The 27,677-nt window shown below is 47.6% G+C and overlaps 1 long non-coding RNA gene across 1 annotated transcript; it reads right to left on the reverse strand.

Moving 5' to 3' along the window:
- Positions 1-439: 439 nt before the first annotated feature.
- LOC144148113 (uncharacterized) lies at positions 440-27,662 on the reverse strand. The gene is made up of 4 exons (XR_013317977.1): positions 27,516-27,662; positions 21,253-21,311; positions 17,675-17,776; positions 440-7,097 (listed from the first exon to the last, which is right to left on the reverse strand). It is a non-coding gene; the product is annotated as an uncharacterized LOC144148113 (long non-coding RNA).
- Between the last annotated feature and the right edge of the window lie 15 nt (positions 27,663-27,677).

Genomic DNA, 27,677 nt, shown 5'->3' on the forward strand with positions numbered 1-27,677 from the left:
CAGCGCCATGCTCATACTGAAACTACTCAGGAGAAGGCGCCATAGCCCCTTAGCGTACGCTCCGCGCTTGGAAACTTTCACGTTGAGTGGAACGGCTTTATTTTTGTAGGACGTTGAGTCTATTTTCGTACTTATAACTTATAAACTTTTCCAAGCTTTTGGGGATTTCTTAAGAATTATTTTCAATGCTAAATGCACTTTCCACATCCTGTGGGTTTCATCGGATTTTTCCTGTATTTTTCTTGCCGTAGTTTTTTTAGGTCAATTGAACGTTGAAGACATAACAGCTCGTTGTGGTGCGCATATTCGTGATCTTCAAAAAAGCTTTAGTTGCGAGTTAGATGTTGGCTTAGGCTCCCTTTCTTTGTGACATAGCTCTATTGTGTTTTTCTTCTCTGAGTTGTACGCAAAACAGCTAAGTGGTGAAATGCCACACGAGTCAAGTGATCAGCTGGCTGTCTTTATTGCAAAAGAACAACAAAACACACTTCAATCATGCCTCATGTCTGCGTGTCCTCCTTAAACGTTTCGAATTTTTCAGGCCTTTAGAATGGACGAAACATCCCTGGCATTCCTTGCGGCGGCCCCCAGTAACCACCTTGCATGGGATGCCTCCCAAATACCATCCCGCCCGGCTGCTGCATTCCCGGATACATGGGTGGGTTCTGTTGTTCGGCGTTGTTAATCGGGTTTGTCGGTGTATTCCCAGGAGGCACATATGTGGGAGGAGGTGGCTGTTTTTCAGGCGCTGTGAGCTGTGTAGGGCCGTTAGCGACCGTTGTCGGTCTGGCTTCTGTTACTGTGTTTTTCACATTATTTGTCGCAATCTTTGATAAGACGTTTGACACTGCGGAGCTACCTGACTGTACTGCCGACTTTAAAGCATCTCTTCGGTTAGACAAAAAACCACCCAGTCTGCCAACTAGCCCTGAAGGTTTTTCGGGTGGTTGGAGAGTTTTCCCCGGCTGAACCGGGCCCGACGAAGCGATGTTTTTCCCGGGAAGAGTTAAGGCAGGCGAGGCAGGTGCACCAATATTCTTAGAATTAGTTCCTACTTTCTGTAAACTACTTGCCGATCCCCCAGGTGCTTTAGCGTTGTTTGTCGCATTTACTTCCGGTAGTAGTGGGAGTGAGCGCAGACGTGGCTCCGATTTCTGTATATTCTTAACACTCGCCATGGTTGTTGTCTCTGCTAGTAATTTAGGCGATTGAACATTCTGAGGCGCTGAAGTTCTTGGTGCGTTCGCTGCCAAGTTCGAAGCTGAGCCAGGCGCAATCACATTTTTCGCTTCCATTGATTGATTGCGTGATGTCTGTGGTGACCGGCTACTGGGATTAGTTTTCAAGGTCGCAAGCGTTGATGGAATGTTCGCAATTGAGCTCGAAGGGACGCTAGGGGCTCGTTTGATTGGCGCGGCAAGTCGTAAGGCAGCCTTGGCGACTAAAGCTGCCCGTGCGATTGATGTAGAGCTCCTGTGTACGTTAGCTATTGTATTTGGTGGTTTTAGTGACGATTGCCGAGGAGTTTTAACACCATTTACTGCTCCTATCAACGAAGCACTTCCTTTTATGCCGGAAGGTGAGCTGGCAGTTGGTGTATATTTTTCGCTAGTTCCCGCAGTTCCTGAAGTACCTGCCAGTCGGTTAGCTGCCATAACATTTCGTACTGAAGAAGCTAACGGAATGCCTGATGCTGGAGGGGCGAATGCAGGAATTCGTACAAGGTGAGCACTTGGTCCTAAGGAAACGCTTCCTTTTGAGGTGGGAAGTGATCCAGCCGTTGAGAGAGGTGTTTCACTTGCTCCCATAGTTGCTAAAGTGCCTCCTATTCTGCTAGCTGCATTAACGCTTGGTACTGAAGGAGCTGTTTGACCACCTGATGTTGCTGATACCGATGTAGACTTGGATACATGGAGAGCAGCGGAAGCTGCGGTAGGTTTTTCGGAAGCTTTTGACACGCCATCTATGGTCTGCGTGGTTGACACATATCTTGCATTGGATGAGTTATCCCTGCCAGGCGATATTTTACTCTCCAGGCGCCCGCTGGTACTTGGTGGGCTTTGAGACGATGTACCGCTTTTGATGCTGAGATTTCCGCCAGTACTGGGGGCGTTAGCCGTCTTTTCCATCGGGCCGCTTGTTTGGGAGCCTTGGCTGCCGGTATATGATGCTGCAGCTACAGCAGGAGCGGGGTTCTGCTGTGCTGCCACTGGTTTAGGCGTTAACTGGCGGCCGGAATGAGCGCTTGAAGGCGCCCCAGATGTACTGGTGGGCCTAAAGGGAGTAGCAACGGTATTACCACGTAAGGTTGAGGAGATGCCTGGTGAAGGATTTTTCACCACCGGGACGGTTGCAGGGGTCGCCGAGCCATGCGGGGAAGGAACTACAATGCTTGGCGATGCGGCATTTTTGGTTTCGTCTCTAGTGCTGGCTGTTCTTGGCAAGCTTGTTCGTGAGCCTTGGTTGACGCCATATGATGGGTTCGTGCCTCTCGGTGCTGCGGCCACAAAAGAAGCTGGGTGCTGTTGTGCTGCTATTGGCTTAGGGGATATCTGGTTGCCGGAGGGACCGCTTGAAAGTGTCCCAGTTGAAGTGGTTGGCTTTGAGGGAATAGTAATAGTATTGTCTCGCGATATTGAGGAGACGCTTGGTGGGGCATTTTTCGCCGCCGTAACTGTTGTAGAGGTCGCCGAGCCACGCGGGGAAGGAGCCCCAATGTTTGGCGGTACGGCATTTGGAGCTGCCACTCTAGATCCGAGTATTCTCGGCAGGCTTGTTTGGGAGCCTTGGTTGCTGCCATATGATGCATTCCCGTCCTTCGATGCCACAGCTACAGCAGGAACTCGGTTCTGTTGTGGTGCTATTGGTTTAGGCGCTAACTGGTTGCCGGGAGGAGTGCTGTAAGGTGTTCCGATTGTAGCGGGGGGCTTTGAGGAAGCAGAAACGGTATTTCTGGGCGAGATTGAGGAGGGGCCTGGGGAGATAATTTTCGACCCCGTGACGGTTGAGCCATGCCTGGAAGGAAGCTCAGTGGCAGGTGATTCTGCATTACTGGTTTCCTCTTTAGTGCTCGGTGTTGTGTTCGACAGACTGCTGCTACTAGGGTTGTTTACGCTTTCGATGTTGGCTCTATTATTTGGGTTACGCTCTGTCGTTCCTGTGTGCGATGGTACGGTCAGTGGTGCTTTCTTTTCATTACGCTGACCAAGAGATGAACCTTGTTTGTTGCCTTGCAATGCAGTTGTGGGTAGTGCGGAGAGTGTTGGAGTAATCCGGCTGGTAGATTGTGTGTTTGCAATTGGACGGACAGCTGCTCCGAAGTTTAATTTAGGTGGCACATGGTTGGGCAAATTTATGTGGCCCGCCTTGCCAGAGAGGTCCTTTCTGCCAACGATTACTTTTGTCTCGACTCCACCATGTGAAGAACTTCTTACGGGAGAAACGTTATTTTCAGGTGATCCTTTTGTGTGAAGCTTACTGGGTGCTCTTTGGCGCTTCAATTGGAGTGTATCTTCGGTCTTACCAAGTCTGTTTGTAATTTTCTTGTTAGAGATTATAGATTCTACACCAGTTGATTTCGTTGGTTGGCTCTCTATTCTTCTGGGTGAATTAGAGTGTTCCTTTCTTTGTGATGGTGTCGACAATGGGTTAGGCACGATGTGGGGCACAGCAGCTGGCGGGCTTGGAAGCGTTGAGCCTTTTACACCACTGTTCAACAAGATTCCGATTTTTGGTTTTGTGGAGTCCAAATCTCTGGATGGGGGTGCAGCGCCTCCTTTTACAGCTTTGTTGGGCGTCGACTGACTTTTGCCGCGGTTTTGTTTCCGCTTATGCTTGAAACGGCGGAAAAAGCCTCTAAAGAAACGCTTCTTAGTTCGGACGTGCGAAGCACCAGAGCCTGAGCCGGAGGTCTTGCCGGCGCTACCTTTTTTGGTCGCAGGCGAATTCGGTAACACGGAAGAGCCGCCAGATTTCACGGGTAGCGCTGGGGATTTCGTGTGGCTTGAATGAGCAGTTTTTCCTTGCAGCGAAGGCAGTACCGCGTTTTTAGTGCCAGCTAATGAGCCGACACCTTGTTTTTTCTTTTCTTCGTCAGCTTCGGATCGCTGTTCTCTTGTAGAAGGGGTAGTACTTGGGGCTGGTAATACCCCAGACGCTGCTGCCGCCTCGTTTCTGGGCTGCAATGCATTGTTCTGGGTTGTTGAACCTTGGGACGTTCTTGCTGCGTTAGCAGTTTCACCGATAATTGGCGACGGAAGTGTGGGCGCGCCGCTGCCTAACTGCTCGTTTCTCCGTTTGGAGATGCCGAGAAGGACTCCCGAAACTGCGTTCTGTCCTTTATTTGATTCAAGGCTGCTTGACCCTTTATGTATGTCTTGAATTGACGTGCTGCCACTCGGTTTAGGTCTCACAACTGCAGGAAGTGCCGATAACTGTCCCAAAGCAGGAGTAAGCGCCACGTTGTTTGAAGCTCGTCGCAATGTACTAAACGTTACTCCAAATGTGTTGGTCATTGGGCTTCTGACCGCAGTTGCTGACTTGAAAGCGGAAACTATTCCGAGGCCGGCACTTCCAATAACAGTTGAGGGTTGGTTTTTGTGTCTGTTGGTGGAGATCGTTGGAGGCTTCCGGGCAGTGTTAATGTCGGCATCTGCAGGTTTTAAAAGCCCTAGTCGCAATATCCTACTTGGAGCAGCTGACAATCTGGAAGCTTCTGCACCCTCTCTTACTGCTTGCGCTGTGGCTGAAGGCGTGACGGATGGTAGTCCGCCGCCCAACAGGAGTGCACCATTAGTATTCCTTGCGCCGAGTGCTCCTACAGCCGCTTCTTTCGGGGCCTTGACTACATGCTGGTTCGCGCCTGCAGGCAAACTTTGAATTGCTGAGGTTTTACGTGCTTTCGAAAGATTAGCTGTAATAGGTAATGTTTCTTTAAAAGATAATTTAGATTCCGTGGTGCCCGAACCTTGCCTTAAAATGTTCAAGGCTTTGTCGAACGTTCTTTCAGCTTGTATTGGGGCTTCCCTTCTTGACCCTGATGCAGCCAAGAGTTTTAGACCTGAACGTCCTATTGAAGGGGATGGCCTGCCACTGGGCATGGAGGAAATTGCTAATGTGCTTCGAACATGGTTAAGGTTGGATGGGGAAGTTTCGGCCGCAATAACGGTAGACCCCACTATTGTACTCGGGGCGGTTAGTGGTTGCGAGCCTTCTGCGCCCTTATTCCCAGGTACCGCCATGCTTGACAGCGCGATTGGTGGCACTCTGCGACCCAACTCCACTGCGGCAGGAGCAGGCTTGGCGCTAAGAGGTCTCATACCTAGTTCTCTGCGTATTGCGTCGGGCTTATTCGCGCCTTGGGGCGAAAATTCAACCATTGGGTTGTGAGGTAGTATCGAAGTATCCCCTGGAACAGGCGATAACGGTTTCCCAACAGGGATCACAGGTGCTGCGCCGGCCGGCACTTGTTTCGCTGTTCCTAAGGTTTTTGCAAGCGATGTTTTCACTGGGGTTTCAGATAAAATTTCTGACAGGTAGGTTGAAGTGGACCTCAAAGGACCATTTCCTATCAGAGGTGACGTCATGCGTACGGTGTTACTAGGTGTGAGCTCGGAAGCACGCTGCAAAGTACCAGTTGGAAGCCCGGCGGCTTGTGTCGCGGTGTTTAATGGCCCCGAAACCATCTTCGGAGCCCCTGACCATTGGGGAGCGCCTTCAAGTTTACTCTCAAACACCCTCGCAGTCGATGGTAAAACTGATGGGTGACCATGGCCGTAGTCAGCGGTGATTGGTGCGGCAGCGGCATTGGGTACGTTTGTAACTGTTACCTTATTGTGGTTGACTTCCGAGCCGCTGGCACCCTTGTGCGAAGTAACTCCGGAGCCGCTACTCGGCACCGACGTCCCGCCGAAAGAAGCCAACGAAGAATGTCCAGGAACCGTTTCACGGGTTGAACCCTGAGAAATTTCCCGCAATCGCGCCATGGCCGCTCCGTAGGGACCATTCAACTGGCTTCCGGATGAATTTTCTGCCCGTGATGCGGAGCTGAGAGCCCGACTTTCGGTGTTAGGTGACCGACTGTAAGGTGACGGAATAGTTGAAGGTTTTGACACATACCCGATATTGGTAACGCTGGATGCGGCTGGTGGCATCGGTGGATGGCCTGCCTCTACTGCGTTTGCTGACGCTGGGATGCCTGGAAGTCTTTCTCTGCCATCATGTTTTGTGCCTGAGGAAAATGGAGATGGGGCTATCGGTGGAACGTGGCCATACGGAAATTCCGTGGGGGTGGCGCCGCCTCCACCGCTAGCTTCTCTACCGGGGCCATTCTGAGGAATGCTTGCGGAAGGGGTACCAGATGTCCGTGTACCCGAAATATGGTGAAGGTTGCCCAGTACTATTCCGAGTGCGTGCTTTATGACATTTCCATTTGAATTTGGGGCGCCAGAAGGAGAACCTGGATTTAACGAGTCTTTAGGTTTTGGTTCCGATGAGCTGATAAAAGGTGGCAAAACAGGATGCTCTGAAGGGCCTGGGGAACTCGTTGAGGGTATTCCAGGGGCAGCGTGCGTGCCTACATTTTCGCCGCCCCCCTCTGTCGATGGTGGAAGCACCGGCGGACCCCCGCCAAAACTGACGGCAACAGCTCCAGAACTGCTCGAAACTGCTCCGCCGGGAGTATGTGTCGGGTGGTGGTCTGGTTTAGAAACGCTCGTTAAGATGGAGCTGAAAGGATGTTCGTCGTGCTTCTTCTTTTCGGACAACACGGATGCACCGTGTGCGAGGAGTTTTTTAAAAGTGGAACCAACTGCCGCGGCAGTCGCGGTAGCGACGATGCTGCTGGCTGCGCTCGATGTGCTGCTGCTGCTGCCCGACGTTTTTGAGGAACCGCCGCCGAACAATGAGCTGGCTGTTGAAACGATAGGGCCGAATGGGGTGCCGGGTTTCGGTGCTTTCGTTCTGTACGAGCCGGATGCAAATTTGTCGATGGCCGCGATGACCTTGCCGAGAGCTCCCTTGGGCTTGATGTCGTCATCGCTGCCGAACGGCATGCAGCCTCCGTTCTTGCACACTCCTCGTCGGCGAAGTAGGAGCGTCTGCGAATAAATGCGAAACAGTGTTTTTGTAAATATCGCACAAATTCAGAAATGTGTAGTCGAGCTATTTTATTTTCGTCTGCGGTACGCAAGAAGCGATTCCCAAAGCATGCTATACTCAAATCTGAAGTTCTTGTTTTGCAAGTATTGTAAGGCACAACTACTTTTTGACGGGGATGTAATAAGGATACAAGAGTTGCTTTCAATGCGGAAGCATTAAATTCGGTTATTGAGGAAAAAAGCTAGCGTTGGTGTCGAACAACCGCCTCTGAACCGACGTGACTGTGAAGTGTTTCATAGCACGTTTGTCAGATTATTAAAACACAAAAAATAACTGCGCTGCTAGACAGCCCGTGGGCATGATCAGAGCAGCGTGGAAAGCGAAGAGCGTATCAAGCACGCGCTGCGCTGGTCACACCCTGCGGTGTTAAAGGCACCAGCAAGTCTGGTCGCTCTGCGACGAAGTAAAATTTTTAGCGACATCGTGCGAATGGTTGCGTTGTACAGCCTACGGGGCAACGCAGAAACTAAAAATTTTAATCGCAGAAGTGAAAAAGATGGCCGGTAGGAAACTGGAATAACTGCAATTGCGTGGAGCGCGAAGCTCGAAGAACTCGAAATGCCCAATCAAACAATAACGGTTACGCATTCATAACTCATAAGAAGAGCTTAGGCGTCTTCTAATTTTCTTTTTCGGCAGTGTTGAGCTGATCATAGAATGGTCTCCTGGGAAGCTCTACTTTCCACATGTTATTTTTTTGCTGAGAGGATCAGGGGTAAACTGAATGATAGAAGAAATGATAATTTAAAGGGTGTGGCACTTCTGTGCTTGAAGTGCCGTAGGCTGTGGCAAAGTGCGCGAAAGGCTTGGTATGATTGCTTCGCATAAAGCAGTGAAATATATTTCAAAGCTGCAAGCGCACTCCCTAACGTCACGGAGGCGCATATATACACAGACGGGCTCAGAGCTGTGAAGCACCTGAAGCAAGCGAAAAAGACTCCTCTGATCTGCCAGCAGATTCACAGCCTCCACAAGGCCGCACAGCTAAGGCCGCACAGCACAGGATACGCGTAGGTACATTCTGTACAGGGCCATTGTCAGAATTTTGTGAGCCAATTAATGGAGAATCTTTTGCACTCTCCTTCCACAACTGAGTTCACCCCTAGCCGCTTTCCTTGTGATCTATGTTCCCGTCTTTCTGGCCAGAAATCTCTTCTGAGAAGGGACACGCGTGCTTTAATTCCCCCGTGTGTCTTCTCTGTGTCCTTTAAGATCTCCCGTAGAAGGAAGTTTCTCTCAAGGGGCTTGGGGCTGATGTGGCTCTCAGACTTGTCACCTGGAGTTGGACACCCTACCCAGTAGACCCAAGAGCATGTCCCAAGTGTCGGGCTCCGCTACCTCCATTCAGCCGTACGGCTACAAAGGAAAGTTATAGAGCTTTCTTAGAAACTTCGCAGTTGAACACAAATTCGTCCTGGTCCACACCTACAAATCAGCAGGTATTTAGTCTGCATAGATCACTGTATAAGACGCACCTCAACCGCCTGGGGTGGTCATTGATGGCAGGAACTCCGGGTCTTTGATTCTGAGAGAAAGGAACCTTAAATTTAATCCTCCAGTTTGTCAGCTCAGCACAGGCGTTACTGTGATGGGCCGATAGAAATTACCTCTACGAATGCCAAGGACACTTATCCTTCACAGAAGTGAGTCAGCAGCAGCGCTTTCCAAAGCACGGTAGCAATTGGAGCTGCTCCTAATTTAAAATAACCAGCATAATTATCCTTCTGGTGTCATGAAGGATTTATTCCATCCGTGGCGATGAATTCGTAAAAAAATACAGTGTAGCGAAATAAACGAAGGATAAAGCGACGGCACAAGTTTGCTTCCACACGAAGCCTAATTAGCTACGGTGTCATAATGGAGAACTTCTTCATGAGTTCATGAATGTTTCAAAGAACACACGCCTGATATCAGACAAGGCACAGAACTTCGTCTTTGCTGCTGAGGACAGCGACATTCTGATAAGCACGCAGCCTAGGCCAGACGGGACGACCTAGTTGCAAAACGTTTTTCAATGGCGCTCTATTCGTTTCGCCAGCTGTGACAACCACCGCCGCGGTCGTTGTCGTGAATACGTGGTATCACCCAACCATACAACGACGAACAATGCCGTAGTCATAAGGAACATAACGACTTCAACTTAATGATCGAGGGGTGGCCCGCTACTCATTACGACGCTGCGGGGAGTGATGAGACGTTTCGAGACTCTGGTCACAGCAGTTACTGTAGAGTCATCGCGCTCCTCACTAACGTGGCAAAACAATCAGGGGCGGAAGCGTTATTACCCCTTTAAAGGGGACATGAAGCCAAAATACAAGTTGGGTTCTTAAAGAGGACTGATTTTTCCCTATAACACCGACCGAAATGTAATCGCGAACTCCAAAGAAACACGAGGGATATTAAAGAAAACAGACTCCCACTGTCGACTCCCGACCAGTTTCCGGCGGTTTTCCCATGACGTCACAGAATCTTGTTTCTGCGGTTGGCGGCCGCTGACTTAATTAAGCCGCCGCCAAAAAACAACATTATAACTCCTCGAAGAACTGCATTTGGGAGTGTTGGTATAAGTTCATGATTGAAAAAGCGCTTATTCAAAAGGCTGTGTCTAACGTTCCTTCCAGACGGAACGGCAGCTGTCACTAAAGTTCCGCCCGGAGGAAACACAACTCGCGTTGAGAGCAGTCTCTCTTGATTTTTACCCAACCGGCCAAACCGCTACCGCTCACTGACTAGCCAGAATCACTGATAATTATTAATCATTATTAATAATTATCCCAACAGATCCCAAGCTCTATCCCAACAGATCTCCAAGCTGCCACCCGACGCCCGCTTCACAATATTTCAGCGAGAGCAGTCGGTCTTGATTTTACCTAACCGGCCAAACCACTTCCGCTCACTGAATAGCCAGAGTCACTGTTAATTATTAATCACTTGTAATAATTACAGGAGATCGGGCGTAACTGGCGATGGCTACGTCGGCCTTGGCTCCAGTGAGCGGGAGCGGTTCGGCCGCTGGAGTAAAAAACCAAGACCGACTGCTCTCACCGCGTGAATTGTAAAGCGGGCGTGAAGTTTTGCTGTTACAAAATGCTAACTACGCGGCCACACACACACACACACACACACACACACACACACACACACACACACACACACACACACACACACACACACACACACACACACACACACACACAAAACACGGTGCGAGAATCGAACCACGGACTACAACGGCTGTAGTCAGTGGCAGAACCACTACACCAAATCCCAGAACGAAAAACGGCGGCTAATCAGCTGCTTTTGATTTGGCGTTCGGTCTGGACGGAACTTTAGCAGTTTTTAGCGTTTCGTCTGGACGGAACGCTAGACACTTCCTATTCAAAAACATAGACGAAACAAGAGACACAAGATGAAGTGCTTCGTCTTGTTAAATCTTTCATCCAAAGAGGGAAGGCCGGATGACTCGTGGGGGAGTTGAGAGGGGAGGATTGATGGATCAAAAGGGGTTCGTATGAGTTCATGCTCGTCGGGAGGCGACATAAGTTTTTAACAGGAGGGTTGTTCATCATGAATGGTCTATTTGCTGGGGTAGGCCACCGCTATATAACTCGCGCTAGACCGCTCTTAATGGCAAACTGAATGATAAGGTTGATAGTGTGTTAATCTAAAGTGAGGGGATCCATATGGGTTAAGGGATCTGGGTTTGGAGAAGTGAAATTCCGGTATCGAAAAAATTTGGGGCATATCCAGACCAGGTGGTGCAAATCAGCCTTGACGGCTTGCTGACAGGATGGCCGTTTCGGGTTCATCTTGTGTCTCTTGCAAACGTCTTCGCGTTTGAATAAGCGCTTTTTCAATCATGAACATGATGACTATTTTAATAAGGCGTCTATTCTCGTCTGATAATATCACTTGAATGTTAACGCGCAGTTAACACACTGACAACTATGATTTTAGTGCTGGCCCACGTTACGTCACTCCTGACCATATTCAGTTTCAGTTTATTCTCGTATTGAAAATACCGTGTGTAAAAATACATATACAGAAAGGTGTCCCAGAGTTATAAACTGTAATGGGACCCCTTTTTATTTATTGTACACAACTAAGCATTTAGTAGCAGTCATGAACACGAATAATAGGCGTAAACGGAAAGCTGCAGTAATAATAATTAACTATGACATGGAAAGAAACTATAATTATGACAAACATGTAGGAATAATAAATACCAGAAAATGAAGTACAAGTACACGAAACATTGGAGAGGAATACATTAGTAAGCAACTACATCAGCGTAAATTGTCTGAGAAAAGAAATGTCCTGACAGCATGCCTGAACGATGACAAGGATGATGCAGATTTAACATTATAAGGCAAGTTGTTCCAAGCTTTTATAGCAGCAAAGCCGACTGTATTTTTCCCATAGTTAGTGCGCACTGAAGGCAGTAAGAAGTTTTTTAACTCTGAAAACCTAGTTTTATTGGGGTTAGAGAGGGTATGGCGGTCAATTATGTGAAGAATACCGGGATCATGAGCCAGGCGGTAGGCAATGAGGCATAGTTTGTGGTTTATAAGCTGTGTGATTGAGTACAGATTAAGTTGGCGCAAAAGTGGTGCGACATGTGCGCTGCAAGTGCTGTGTGTAAGTATTCGAATAGCTTGTTTTTGAACCTGCTGTAATGGAGCGATATGGGAGTTGTATGTTAATCACCAAGATGCTATGCAGCAATTAATATGGCTGTGTATAAAAGCGTAGTACAGCGTGAGGAGTGTTGAAATAGGAAAATACTCCCGTGATTTAATTAGCACTCTAATTCCAAATGCCGTTTTTTTTTCTGAGTGAATTAATATGAACATCGTATTTCAAGAATGGGTCAAGTTGAATACCGAGAAATGAACACTGTTCTGTTGAGAATATTGCAGTGGAATTAATGCGCAAAGGTGGAATATTGCTTCGTTCTTTGTGACGCGAGCTAAAAACCATGAGTTTAGTTTTGCTTCTATTTATCAGTAGATGGTTTTTGCGGCACCACGTATTAATACTGGCGAGGTCACGATTAAGATTTTGTGTTAGATCGTCTATGCACGTATGCGACGCGTATATTGTGGTGTCATCCGCATATAAAATACAATCAGATGCTGGCGTAAGGCTATTAGGAAGATCATTGATATAAAGCAAAAATAGAAGTGGGCCAAGCATGGAGCCCTGGGGAACACCTACGTTAATTGTTTTAGTGGTAGATGATACGCCAGATATAATGATTGTTTGTTGGAGATTTAATAAATAATTGCGAATTAACTTTAGGGGAGGGCCATTTATACCATAAGATTCGAGTTTCTGAAAAACAATGTTATGATTAATTGAGTCAAAAGCTTTCGTAAAGTCAATAAAAACAGCACCAACAAATTTACCCCTATCAATTTGATTTTTGATCTGGTCAGTTAGTGCAACCAACGCAAGATTAGTGGAGTAACCGCTGCGGAAGCCAAACTGCCTTGGAGTTAGTAGGTTGAACTTGCAGATATAGTTTGAAAGACGTTTTTCTATCAACTTTTCAAGCACTTTGCTAAAAAATGGGAGAATAGAAATGGGCCGACAATTTCCTACGGATGTTTTATTACCCTTTTTGAAGACTGGGGTCACTCTGGTTTTTTTCATTTCGAGTGGAAAAACAGCCGTTTTAAAAACCAAGTTAACAATGTGAGCGAAAACGCCAGATACGATATCAGAAATTGCTTTGATGTGTTGGGCATGAATGTTATCAAGGCCGGGACTACAACATTTAAGTTTAGTTATGACTGATCGAACTTCCACCGAGGTGGTAAGAAAGAGATGAAAGGAGTGCAAAGAACGGCCCAGGCTATTGTCAGGTCTAGTTAAGTTCGCAACTGGAGGAGCAAAAAACGCGTCACTAAAGGCATTAGCAATGTCACTGGGGCTACTTAACAAAGTTCCATTTTGTAATATTTCTGAAATTGAATTGTCAGCAGTGTTACTGTACAAAAACGAGTTAAGTATGCGCCATTGTTTGCCAGTATTATTACCTGCTTCATTTATTTCTTTTTCACAGTATGTACGCCTGGCGCGTTTTAGTAGCGTATTGAGTAAGTTGCAGTATTTCTTGTAGCGTAGCTTGAGTTGGCCGTTAAAACGTTTCTTTTTAGTTTTCCGGTATAGGTTGTCTTTCTTCCTTAGGCTAACTAGTAGGCCCAGTTGAACGAAATTGGAGATTTGCAATTTATCTCGCGTTTTTTTAGGTTTATAAACCACTTGCCTGGCCAAAATGAAGATGAGTGAGTTGCCAAAGGCTAGCTCTTTCCAATTGATGAGAGCTGCCTTTCGTCTTCATAGCCCATTCCATAATTTGGCCACCCACGCAACTGAGATGCTAAAACTGAGGAAACAGCGGAACTGGTGTTCTTCATTAGACTAGCGCCCATCATACCCATCTTATCGGTAGATCGGATGGTGATGCCGCCGAGCACACGCCGTCTCCCTCAGCCAGAACACCTGCGCGTCAGAGCTTACACCATCACTAGGCGCATACGTTTCCAGTGCCTTCATATTTTCATATAGAATGGTTTATAGTGCCCCTGGAAACATGCCTTCACAATAATGCAATTGTGCTTGCAGGTGAAGTCGACTGTAAAGAAATCGATGTAAGCATCGTCTTTGTCAGCTGGCCTTGACACATTTTTTGTTGCCCCATGAAGCGCACTCATAAAGAAAGCCTCTCCCTCCCTTATGTAATCCCCATGGTCCTTTAGGAGAAATACGGAAAAGAAAATGCAATAATACGTCACTCATTTTTGATTGTGATATTACGACGTCAAGTGATAATGCAATAATACTTGAGGGGGCTGCTCCTCCACCCGGCCCTATATAGAGTATGAATGGTGTGATTGCGCTTGCGGTTTTGTGTATAGGTGTGCAACTACACTGTTTCTTTACCAATTCATTCTAAAGAGGAATGAACTAGTATTGTTAGATTGTTCTCACTCGTCCACTGGATGTCGACATTCGTCTAATGGTCTACGCACAAAGATGTATCTTGCAATGTGCACACAGTGCGTTTCAGTAAACCCAGCACTTGTTCTGGTAGTGCCACCCCTGCAGTGCACTGCTTAACACAAGGAAAGGGTCAAGTGTTGTGAATGCTAGGAATTCACTTTTGAGAGCAATACTGATCGCGCCTAACTCCTACAAAAGGCCAATTACTCGCCACCTTTGCAGTTCCATTGTGCCAGTGAAAGGGCAACGAACACATCCCGAGAAAGTCTATAGCTATTTCCACGATCTATGAGAATGTAGCTAATACTGTGTGTCACGACACTGGTTGGTGTTGCGAGCAACACGCAGCGAAGCACATTATCAGTCAACTTGATAAGGGAGTATGCCGACTGGGTGTTCGGAAGGCATGCGTGCCCATTCTCACCAGTCCCTGTTTCATTGTGTCTGGAACCAGGATGGTTTAAATGAAGTAGTGTACATGCATAAGCTTACAATATTGCTTTCTTTGTATGGATAAGCCAATTGCTCAGGCGGTAATGAAAACCACAGAGTCGTTCTCGTGAAGCATTCGACACCCTATTGAAATTGTACAAAAGCAGCGTGTTCTGGTTTGGTTCATCAGCTACAACCCGTGCAGCATTTTCTTAAAGAAAGGGGGCATGGCCAACCAAAGGCACTTTAGCCTGCTTCTTGCAAAAATCTGGCATAGACACCCCTGAGGGACATCTGCTGCGGAATCTATGCAGCTTAAAACAACGACAGGACAAGGCCATGAGCTGTTTAATTTCGCCGGAGCGCGAGAACGCAGCATTTTCTTTGTTTCCAAGCGGCTCTTTGTTCGGCAGGCTATTCATTGTTCTCGCGTCAGTATTCGGCCCATCCATGCAGTTTCTGCTCGTGTTATATGGTGCCCTTCATGGAAGACTACGAGGAGAGATTTTTGATGTAGGTAAAGAGAAGAATTCTGGCTCTGGCTGTAAATAATTCTTTTATAATTATTTAAGGACGCCAGTTTCCTTCGTTCTTCGATGGATCACCATAACTTTGCAGTTCACTAGAAGTTACTGACCGCTTGTAATCGGCCTAATCCATGAAGGTCTCTTGGTGACGTTCCGAAGGAAATAGTCAACACCATTTTATTCTAGAAGGCGGTCATCGGATTTGAGTACATGTTCACTGTCCGCCGTAATGCCCCCCACTCCGCGCTAGTCGACGCCCTGTTCGCCATCAATTGTAACGCCGGAAATTTTTGAAAGTTTTGCAATGAACAGTTGAGGAATAATTGCCGATTGCCCACCACAGAATCAGAATTAGTGTTCTTCCCTTTCAATCGGACAGGACTAGCAGCAGCCGTACGTTTGGCTTACAGTTATGGGACTTGACACATGGTGAAATGGCGGCATAACAGACATATGGAGTAACCTCATGGCGGAGTCACCTCATACGACGTTGAACGAGGTAGGGGCATAGGGTCGCAGTGGTGCAGCCGCATCTGATGTTCCTATTCACGGAATCCCCGCGTTTGACGGGTATGTTTGGCTTCCTGAGTTTTATGTTCCGTATACTTACTAAGTTCTACATTCGTGATACCCTTACTGCCACAACTGCACCTAGCCGAAGTCCATGGAACACCCGCTGTTAAAGCTTCCCGCAAAAATTTCTGTCGTCGATCCATGGACACAGAGCGATAGAAAAACAGAACGACGAAGAGCGCGTGGAGAGGGATACGCCAAGCCGAGCGCCAAGATGGGCGCGGCGTTGGTTGCGGTGGCACTGAGCTCGCACCACTACCTCTTCCAGAGGCACCCGTCGTCCAAATGCTCGACTCGTTACAGCACGGCTTGTACGCCTCGCAAAATTTAGTGGGACAGAAATGCAGGGCCTGATAGGCGACAAATAGGGTAAACATGAGAATGACGAGGACGAAATTGTGATAGGGGTGGACAACGGGAGGAGCGATACGCATACAGTGTCGCTGCCAAGCCGAGAAAACGGGACAGCTGTGCGGGTTAGAACGGAAAGTACGGTTGGCGTGGCATGCGAGGGTCTTGGAAAAACGCTGTGTTGTGGGCTTTCAAAGGTGGGGGCAAAGCTTCCGTAACGGGCCGAGCCTGATCTGCACGACAGAGAGGGGAAAGATGCTCACGCATTGTTAAAGACGTGACATAGGTAACCCTTTTCTTGTACTGAACACCGTGTCGCAACGGATTTGACTTCTTGCAGACTGTTCGTGCTACCAATGCGTAAGATCATAGCCCATCTGCTATGATTCCCATACCAAAACTTCCAAAATTCCCCATATATTTTATTTCTCGCGTCTGTGTTAAGAAAAGGTCCACTAACAAGTGCACACGCAGATGTAAGAAACTATAACATTTCAAAACAGAGGTGGGCGTTTATCACGACTACGTATCAACGCAGCGCTCACAAATTCATACCTGTTTCGACTTGGTGTGAACAAGAACCTTTACTGTGATAACTGTGGATCACCAGAAACAGTTTAAGAAACTACTGTTTAAGTACTCCGCTTACTTCAAGCAAGCAGCCGTTTCGTGAAAGAAGTGGAGTTCCTAAGCCAGGGGCCAGTGACCTAAAAGTACTTCTGGCTTTATGGATCTTCTCTTGATCTCAATGCAAAACACTTACTGCGTTGTTTGATTATCTAGAAGAGATTGGCATCACTGAAGTGATTTAAAATAACAATGTGATCTTCAGACTGCTTCATCAAAATGCAGACATGAATGGGACGCTCCGGTTTTTCACCGCAGAGCTGTTTAGGCCGAAATAAATTTGTTCGGCCTAGGCAGAAAACCTCAAGTGCACGTGAGCGCTTGCCGCGCGGCGATCGCCCGGCTGCGCGTGGGCTCACGTGCGCTTGAGGAGCTCCCACCCTCGTCGTCATCGTCGTGTAGCGTGCCAGGGGTCCGCTGCGCCGATGACGATAACGACGAATTTGTCAAGCCATTCTTTCAAAATCCATACGTGGGACGGCCACCAGACCAGCTGACGAAGTGTTGGCCTACCGAGGCGATGCCGCGCTACAAGAGGATTTGCCTAACGCGGCTGCGCCGTCGGAACACGACGACGAAAGGGATGACGACGACTGGTACCGAATAAAACACTGCGCATACTTTAATGGTTTTTGCTTTACAGGGCCGTCCAAAACGGCTTTGCACTGTTGCGTCCGGCTGCTCCCTCTCTCGCGGGATCCGCTGTGAGTGAGAGGAGAAGCTAAGCCTATCCGCAGCTCCTCTGTTTATTCTCCAGCCTTGCACCACTAGCACAGGCTGCGCCATTTTTCGTTTTAAATTTTTCTTCTATCCTCGTCATTCTGCTGGCCTTTTATCTATCGAGCCTTGTATTTCATCCATCCCCTTTCCCCCTCAACATAGTTCAATGCCAGGAAAACCACGTGACGTATACGTTTGAGTCATTGCATACTATACAACCATCCAGTGATGCTTTTTAAGCAAGGATTGGTGACGCACTTGGCGCGTTAGAGCCTTACCGAACAAAGAACTCCATCTCTTTCCGTGCTCAGTACGATAGAAGGCAACTCGAGGAAGTTGATCTTGATGCACAGGTAGCGGCACGGGATCACTTTACCGCTCTGAAAGACGAAAGAAACCAAAACATTTTCGCTCTCGTCTGAATGTAAATTTGTGTTTAGATAAATTTGAAGCGTGTTCTGCTCAGGTTTTGTCAGTGAGTAAATGGTTGACTGCCTTTTAGACAAAACACAAGACGCGGATGTGTAACTTTCAAACGCATTAACTGTCGGACCACAATTTCCATCTCCTGATGTCACTTGAATACTAAGGTGATCTCAATGAATAGATTGTTATATATTGACACGAGGCACCGACAGGCGATAACAAACTATGTCGTTATGGGGGGATTTGCCCCAGGTTAAACGAACGGGGATTGTGCGAGGAGGTCCCGTGGAAGAAGAGGACGAGGTGTGATGGTTGTGCTTCCCTCAGTGTGTACCAGCGGCATCCAGCCTCTGGCGTTTTGAATATTGGAAATACATTTTTCTACGGCATCCTCGTCTCGCAACATCTTGTGGTGGAGGTGCTGGGTCTTCTGAGAAGACGGAGCTTCTCAGCGGTCGCCAGATTTCGTTCACCGAGCTTCGCTCGGACGACCCAGCGGCTACTGCAGCCATGACAATTCCCGTTCGTTGAACCTGTTGCAAATCCCCCCATAACCACACAGTTTGTTATCAGCTGTCGGTGCCTCGTGTCTTCATAACACCCGATGGTCTGTACCAGTTCAAAGTGATGCCATTCGGCCTTTGCAACGCTCCAACCACATTCGAGCGCATGATGGATTCGCTGCTCCAGGGCTTCAAGTAGTCCGCCTGCCTCTGTTACCTGAATGACGTTATCGTATTTTCTCCCTCATTTACTACCCACGTCGAACACCCCTCGGAAATTCTAACTCTTTTCCGACGCGCCGGTCTTCAGCTGAATTCCTCCAAATGCCATTTCGGACGTCAGCAAATCACAATCCTCGGACATCTCGTCGACGCGAAGGGGGGTCGTCCCGACCCTGATAAAGTTCGCGCAGTTCAGAACTTTCCAGCGCCGCGATCGACGAAAGACGTTCGAAGCTTTCTCGGACTTTGTTCGTATTTTAGACGCTTTATCATGAACTTTGCTGATATTGCTAGACCCCTCACCACCCTCTTGAAGAAAAACGTTCCGTTTTCGTGGAGCTCCGAGCACGCCGCCGCTTTTACCAACCTTATCTTCGTACTCACCCACTCTCAGCTTCTGGCTCACTTTGACCCTTATGCACCCACAGAGGTACGCACAGATGCCAGTGGGTACGGAATCGCAGCTGTCTTGGCGCAACGACAGGATGGTCTTGAGCGGTTTATTGCCTATGCCAGCTGCCTCCTGTCCCCCCCAGAGCGCAACTACTCCGGAACGAGAATGCCTCGCCCTCGTTTGGTCTGTCGCCAAGTTTTGCCCTTATCTGCATGGCCGCTCATTCAGAGTCATAACAGACCACTGCGCGCTGTGCTGGCTCTGTTCGCTAAAAGATCCGGTAGGCACGTTAGGTCGATGGGCATTGCGCCTACAGAAATATATACATTCGACGTAAAATACAAATCTGGACGCTTGCACCAAGATGCTGATTGCATGTCTCGCCATCCGGTCGACCCACCAGACGCTGCTGACAATGACGACGCAGTTGTTCTGTGTGCTATATCTGGACTCCTCCACATTCAGGAAGAACAGCGCCGTGACCCAGCATTACGATAGATCATCGACAACATCAACTCTGCGTCACCTGACGCGTCGACGGGAATGTTCGTGCTACCCGATAACATTTTGTATCGCCGCAATACCCGTCCTTTACGGGCCGGCACTTTTGCTCGCTGTCCTTGCGCATTTGCGCTCCACTGTCCTCCAGCTGCTCCACGAAATGCCTACTGCTGGTAACCTCGGCATTTCTCGCACGTATGAACGCGTACGCCGGCGTTTTTTCTGGCCCGGCCTGTACCGTTCCGTCCGCCGCTACGTCAGTTCTTGCGATCAGTCAGTGTCAGCGCCGCAAAACGTCACACGCTACGCCATCACGCGTGCTTTGCCGACTAGCTGTGCTACTGATGGGGCAGATTTCCTTCTTCGCGACGTCATTCTCCAGCATGGGGCTCCACGTCAGTTGCTCACCAACCATGGCCGTTGCTTTCTCTCACAAGTCGTTGACGACATCCTCCGATCCTGTTCTACTAAACATAAACACCCTGTTCTACTAAACAGCGTACCATCCCCAGACTAACGGACTTACCGAACGCTTAAATCGGTCCTTGACCGATATGCTTTCCTGCTACGTTTCCGCTGATCACCGCGACTGGGATGTCTCGCTGCCGTACGTGACGTTTGCGTATAATTCGTCGCGGCATAATACGGCTGGGTATTCGCCGTTCTATCTCCTTTATGGCCGTGAGCCCACCCTACCCTGGACACCCTCATGCCTATGTCGGCATACCAGCCCTCAGTGCGATCGGAGTACGCCTGGGACGCTATTTCTCGCTCTGGCCATGCTAGGCATATTGCCGAAACCGGCTTTGTTCCTCCCAAGCTGATCAGAAAACGATTTATGACCGAAGACATCGGGTGGCGCACTTCGCTCCGGGATCCCTTGTCCTCCTGTGGAAACCTACCCGCCGTATCGGCCTTTCTGAAAAACGCCTGCCCCGCTACTGTGGCCCCTTTCGCGTCGTGCGCCAAGTTACCACGTAACGCACGAGATCTCCCCTGCGGCATCGACACCGTCGAGTCACGCTACTTCTAGAGACATTGTACATGTTGTACGATTGAAGCCATATTTTTCGCCCGACACTGTAACCCCATAGCGCCGCGACGGCGCTCGTTCCGCCGGGGAATAATGACACGAGGCACCGACAGGCGATAACAAACTATGTGGTTATGGGGGGCTTTGCCACAGGTTAAACGAACGGGGTTTGTGCGACGAGTTCCCCTGGAAGAAGAGGACGAGGTGTGATGGTTGTGCTTCCGTCAGTGTGTACCAGCGGCACCCAGCCTCTTGCGTTTTGAATATTGCAAATACATTTTTCTACGGCATCCTCGCCTCGTAACAATATCTTCAGTGGAGGAATGTCCAAAACCCCTGAGAGAGCACCGGCTAAGTTGTGCAGCTACAAGGAAGCTTAAAATAAAAAAAAAATAGAAAAAAAGCATCTAAAAGAGTAAGTAGAAACCGGGATAAAAAGCGACTTGAAAAACATTTTATTGTCTTTTACATGCACCTGGACTGTCTTAAGCCTATAGTCGCACGCTTATATGAATAAAATTACCGTTTAAAGCATAAAATGCTCTACATTGGAGCTACTGCTAGTACCGAAACAGTTTGACCTAGAAAGGCAAATATTTCACAGTGGCAACTTGCGCTTCCTCCAGGAAAGCCTAAACTTTTCGTCTTCGCACAATACGCCTGCAAATGAACGGAGCTTGACTACCATCAAGTGTATCCAGCTGTCTGTCTCGGTGGCAAAAAGTCGCATGATTACATTATAGCATGGCAGGAGAGAGCATGATATAGGAAACTTACAATGACATCGGGAGCCAGGCGAGGACAGAGTGCTTGCAGCTGGGGCAGTACAAGTAGCACTATGGAGAGAACAAAGAATGCTTTCAGAATTGCACAAGAGCGAGTATGAGATTATCGAAATAAAGGTATTTTGTTCGTTATTAAATCTTACACACATGTGCGCGCTACAGCATACAAATGAATCCACTGCATGGACTTAACAAAAAACGAACAATAAAAATGCATATAACTTGTCCCAGATATCTCCCCAAACTGCAATTAATTCAATTGCAGAAAAATAACGTTCTGGATTTCAAGTCCAGAACAAAACGAATTACCTGAGTTACATGACAATTGAGCTACCCACATCTTTGCCTCCGTATATGTACGTTTTCAGCTAAATTCCATCAGACCAATGGGGAGATAAGATCTCAGTGTACTTATCCACAAATGTTGAGGAAAACATGACGGAAAGAAAAACTTGGCTGGCGATTACAGCACTCCGAAATCCGAAATTTGTGTGCAGCGCGAACTGCAGACTTCTCAGCCATAGCGCATAGCTTTTGTGTCTCGGGAAGTGATCGCGTGATCAGCGAACGCACGGCAGCGCGCGCTAATCTGCCGTTATCTCGCAGTGTGTTTTGGCCGCCGAGCAAGTTGTTGTAAATCGTGTTTGAACCTCCCGCGCAAATTTGACGTGGTTCGGAGGAGCCACGCAACAAGGAGGAAAGAGATAGTTGCTTTATTCAAATAAAAAGGAGCAACGAGGAGGACGCCGAATGACCAACGGCCGTGCATCATGCAGCGCGTGCTGGGCATACCACCTTCCCCCTCACACTTTCCTCAGACCTTCCTCCTTCGTTTTCCTTTTGTTCTGGGCGTTTCGTTCGTACGCTAGGTTACGAGGTGGATGAAGCTGCCAAACCGCAGTAGCGGACGCTTAAGTGCTGTGCACTGAAAAACAAATATTTGGCTGCACCTTTCCGAAAGGTTGTTGCATTTCTGAATGGTAAAACATTCGTAAGCACTGTGACAACTGCATGGACTGCGTTTAGGGCAGAGAAGGCGAGGGAAACTGTCTTCAAATTTTGTTTAACTAGTGAACCCTGATACCGTTTCTGCTAGTAAGAGTTAGCGGCAAATGAAAGCGGAATTTCGGAGCACCATTTTTAGCGTTTAGCGCAGCGGAATTTAGAAATTTTGCGTAGCTGAAATATAATAAACAAGAAGCAACCAAGCAAAAAGAATACTTCACTTAGTGTTTATCTTGTGGCATTGGGGGGGCAAATCAGTAAATAAATTTTGACTGCTTGGTAGTGCACATTAAGATACATGTCCATAATTTCGTAAATTGAATGACCCTGCTTGTCGCAGGCGGCGTACCTGTGTGTGTATATTTTGTAGGTGCGAAATTTATTTCGTCGACCTATTCATGTTTTGTGTTTTAACTTCAAGTCTGAAACTTCGGCGCTATTCAAGGATACCTTATTTCACATCTTTCGACCCTCGGTCGAAGCGTACCGTGCCTATCAACAGTACGCTTTGTTAAAGTTATTCAAGAACCTGGCGCATATTTTCTTGCATACAGAACAGAAGTAACATTTGGAAACCTACAGCTCATCGTCTACAAAACAATTGCATCATAACATTTATTTATTTGGAAGGGCCCACGAACAGCACCAGGCTTTTTTAGTTGTGCTCTATACGCCTCGAGCACTGCCTGTAGGGGCGCCACTGAAATCCCCCTAGCGGCCCGTTTCCAAAGCAGTCGCGGGAGTCGCTGGCCCGCTCACCACTGGCGCCGTTGCTTTTGAGGCGTGTTCGCGACTGATATTTTCCGTTTGCATGCGTTGGAAATACATATTTATGTGGAGCAGTCACTCTCTTCGCAAATGTGGCGTATTTACGAGAGTGTAAATGCATCTGACACGATCTTACTGTGGTACATTCGGTCCGCATGAGCGCCAGGTGTGTGTCACAAGCCGGCGTCACGAAACCGGCATATATGCATGGAGCTGATTGTAATTCCACTGCCCTGAAACTTACTAACGGTACCTCCGTAAGCAGCATTCGTTCAGATGCTCATGCTACGGCTATACAGTGCAATGTAAATCAGTTTCGTGTGCGTTCATAATCTAGTGGAGCACTCGTACCTGACATCCCTCCAGTTACGCTTCATATATCGAATATTGATCGCTACCCTGAACAAACCAATGTGGCATAAATTTCACTGACATTCTACGCAATAAGTACGATGGCTAATGCAAAATTACGTGCGGGAGTCAGCACAAGGAATTTGCGGCTGGGTCGTCTCGTCGCGAGGTGAGCTTTCCCGAAGATTTATCGGTTACATATATCCTCCGCTTATATCCACGGCCGTGGCTAAACGCTTCTTCGAATCATCATCCTATGACACAGGGAGCCTGCAGAACTTAGCACGAAAGTGAAATCAGAGGGTCTTATCAGATATCACACTCTTCCGAGGACACCTGTAATCGCTTGTGAGCTTCCCTACTGTATACTTAAAAAAGTGTGTCCGCCGAGTGATCAACTGTTCGTTAAAGTATAAAAACAAAATATAGGTGAACGCGCAGCTTTTGTGTGATTACTAAAACGGTAATTCCTTGATTTCGCTCCGCATTTGAACATAACGATTATTAAGCTCCCCCCTCCTCCCCGTCCCTGTCTTGGAAAATATCAGTGCATTTTGCATCTAGTTGGTCTAGTGAGTTCAACCTTGCTTAAGGTAAGACGAACGTCTCTAGGATTTCAGAAGCTGCACTGTGTTTTTTTCATTCCCGCATGAGCTATTACATTGCTTCCGGACTTGGCAGACCATTTATTTTTCCGTTGTTTCATTAACTCTCCTTGGTCCTTGCTATAAGGTGAGAGTGGGCACATATTTAACGGCCCGCAGACTAGGAATATACCTAACATTTTCGCGTGGCCTCTATTTCTATAAAAAGGCACAAGTTATTGTTAGGTATAGGTGATAACCTCCCCGAATGATATTTTTATGCGACGTATACATTCAAAACAAGGCCGAATTCTTCGTCCGCACTGCAAAACGAAAACAACCTCTCACTGTGCCAATATTAGGTCTAAACGAGGCGTCAATAGAATTCGTTTGCGCCTGAGATATTCGGAGATGACAGTGAGGATATGCCGCTGCCGTCGCCGACGCCCATAAGAGCGGCAAAGAAGCGCGCAGTACCGCCTCCCCGGTTAGCTCTTGTTGGCGTCCGAGCACTCTAATCAGGACGCAGCTGTTTTTTTTTTTTTTTTTTGAAGTGCCCCAAACGTACTATTTGCTTACAGACATCACCATAACAAGATGTTTAGGGCGCAGAAAGGCAAAAAGAAGTGAAAGCGAAGCAAAGCATTGCATGAGCCCCTATCAGCTGCGCAGCGGACATCCCGTAAGCACCGCGGAGAAGCGGCGGCAGGCGGCGCAGCGATCGCGACGCTCGAGGCGTATAAAAGTGCAATAAGGCACTTACTAAACAATCTATTGGGAATAAGTAATATTGATTAACGTGACGTATAAGACAGCTATTGCGCAGTAAAAATTATAATACAGTGACACACACACAAATAGACAGAAAGAGACACACCCGCACATGTGCACACGCATGCACACGCACTCCCACACACACGCGCATGGGCATGCACATGAACGTTCAAACGCATGCGCCGCGATGCGTCCACACGCCCACACGCACAATACGTTACAAATCTGTAATGTTGCGATAAAGCGTGCAGTACGGAATAAGGCTGCATGATGATGTTAGTGGTGGTGATGTTCATTAACAGGCGGTCCTAGCCTTGCGTGGTATGCCGGCAATTGCTTACCGATCAGCCCCTTTTTATCGCTATGCGCGGGAAATCACCAGGTGTCACTAAAGCTTGTGTCTATCAGAAACTGGAGGATCAGGAGCATAAAATCTCGCCTAGTGATCCAGTGGCCTTTAGGGAAAATGACATCGTCCAAGAAAGCAAGCGGAGTGGCTCTCCTTCGAAGTTCTTTAGACAAAGCTTACCGCTCCGTCGCAAGCTCTCGGAAGTCCACAAAAACCGACATCCCCTGTTACACCACACGTTGGGCACAGAGGTGAAAAGATAACGTGAAAGATAAGATAAATGAAGCCACGCCTGTGTCCGTGCTGAGTTGGTGCGGATGCGGAGCAGCAGGAATGCTTAAGAAAGTGTACTGTTGGGTGAGTGCGTAGTTAATGTTAAAAATAGCTACAGCGCGAACAGAAACAAGGAGACAGAAAGACGATGGGACCAGCGCCGACTTCCCACTGAATTTAGTAAGAGAAACCTTGCACCTTTTATACGCACTGTTAATGTTAACGCCAGTGAAAAATTAAAAGACAAAATAACAACAACAACAAAGACAGACATAGAAGCCCTGACAGCACACCACCACATCAACACGGTTTCACGAACTCGGTACAAGCTAAACAAAAACAAAGTTAAGTCATAACCAATGTACAGCTCGTAACATCAGCCTCTGCTGGACCAATAAAGATTTACTCTCTCTCTTTCCCTGAAACATTACACTTTAGGCCAATGCATTGAGCCTTACACGGCCATTGATTGAGGTTTTCCTCTGCTCAGTACAGTACGTCGCGTTCTGTTTCAAGCACGAACTATGACGGCAAATACATTATGACGTTGCACAAAAAAAAAAAAAAAAAACGCGGTGTGACTATCCTCGAACAATTTCTTGACCGGCGCATTCCCTTTTCTTAGATACCTTAATTCAAAATGGCTGAGTTGAAGCACGAGGACTGTCTTTTTTTCCCAAACCCAAGCGGAAAGACGAAGTTCTTTGTCACAGCATGACCTCACCCTTCAGTGTGGTATGCTTTTCTATATGACGCTTTGGCCAAAATGGTTTGCCCAAATGCGGAGGATTGATTTCTGATGGCTTCGCATTTTCGCGCCACACTCAAGAGGTTGTAGGGCTACGCCCCTAAAAGTTCGGCAGCCCAAACGTCGCGAGATTTCAGAAATTACGGCAAATTGTGCGTATGCTGGGACCAGGACAGTGTTGCTATCGTTATACTATTCGCAGTAAAAGAAGGCGGAAAACTTCTTCGATAAGTATCTCACAATATTGCATACCCCATCGCATTTTTGGGCCTTTTTGTTTGTGAATGCGCTAGTTTCCCATGTCACTGGATGTTTCGTTCCATTGGGGCTGAGATTGGAGACCAACTATTCAAAAGGTTGCATGAGCACTGCCACATGCTTCATTTTTGTATCTTCCAGTAACTACGCTAAACGTAATGTGGGCGTGTACAGGGGGAGGAGCTTGGCGCGTACTAGCGAAACATCTGGTAACCCTACCCCTCGCTGCAGAAAGTATGGCCGGACAACCCTCCCCCTGCTATGGCTCATGTGCAGCCGCGGCTGTAGTTAGCGCTCTTATGTGGCATTGTTGTATAGGTCTTCAAAACCTTTGTTTATCCTTGATGTGTTTTTTAAATGAAAGCCGATAACTGAAGCAAATAAATGTTTTTGTTATCTTTTTAAGAACTTTGCTTTACTAGAAATAATCGTCATAAGTTTGTGACACTACTGAGCGCATTGTTCTTGTTCATTCTCGGCACTCGTAATGACCTACAACTCCTATAAAATGTAACAATGATAAAAAGGAAACCACCAGCTTACACTGCCACAAAGCCAATTAATATAGGTTTCATTGCTCTGGTAGCGTGCGCTACGTTTCAATTCCAAGAGCCACGCAATCCGTGAGGTAGTTGTGGGAAAAGCAGTTAAATTATTGCCCTCCAATTTGACATGCACAAAGGCTACATTTTTGGAAGTTTGCCGAGCTGAGCATGTGACGACAGGAACTGCGCAAAGGGTAGCTGGAATGAGTATCTAGCAGCAGTAAAAGCATTCGCCGAGCGCATATTTCGGCAATGCAAAAGCGCCACTAAATATTGTAGTCCTAGCTTTATTCCCCTATGTGAAATTCAAGTAATCTTGGATATCATGGCTAAGCATTCTTGGCAGAATCTTAAACTGTGTTTTTGCAGTACTAGACATGTTTTGTCTTTCATCACAGCGCTTTAAGACAACGACAATCACGAAAAAGAAAAAGGTAGTTCAGCATCAAAATAGAACAAAAACGTCTGTGGTCTAAGAACAGCATTGAAGCAAAGCTGGCGTCCCAGGTGGATGGCGCAAAAGACCCAATCACGGAAGCGCAGTAGGTCCATAGGAAATGTATAGAACCCAATGAATTCAGGCACACTGGCAACCTTTACCTGCTAATGTCAGGGCACTTCTCGCACTGGGGTTCATGGTGTTTCAGTTTTTTTCCAGCTTGCTAGGGCCAACGAGAACACACTCCAAGCTCATAGCAGCTGTTTGCTGCAAAACCTTCAGCCCTGATGTAAGCCAACTGGCAGGATATAGATAGCCGTGTC

Source organism: Haemaphysalis longicornis, unplaced genomic scaffold (assembly GCF_048455015.1).
Source record: "Haemaphysalis longicornis isolate Haplotype H1 unplaced genomic scaffold, Haemaphysalis longicornis Haplotype H1 scaffold_77, whole genome shotgun sequence".
NCBI classification, from domain to species: Eukaryota; Metazoa; Arthropoda; class Arachnida; order Ixodida; family Ixodidae; genus Haemaphysalis; species Haemaphysalis longicornis.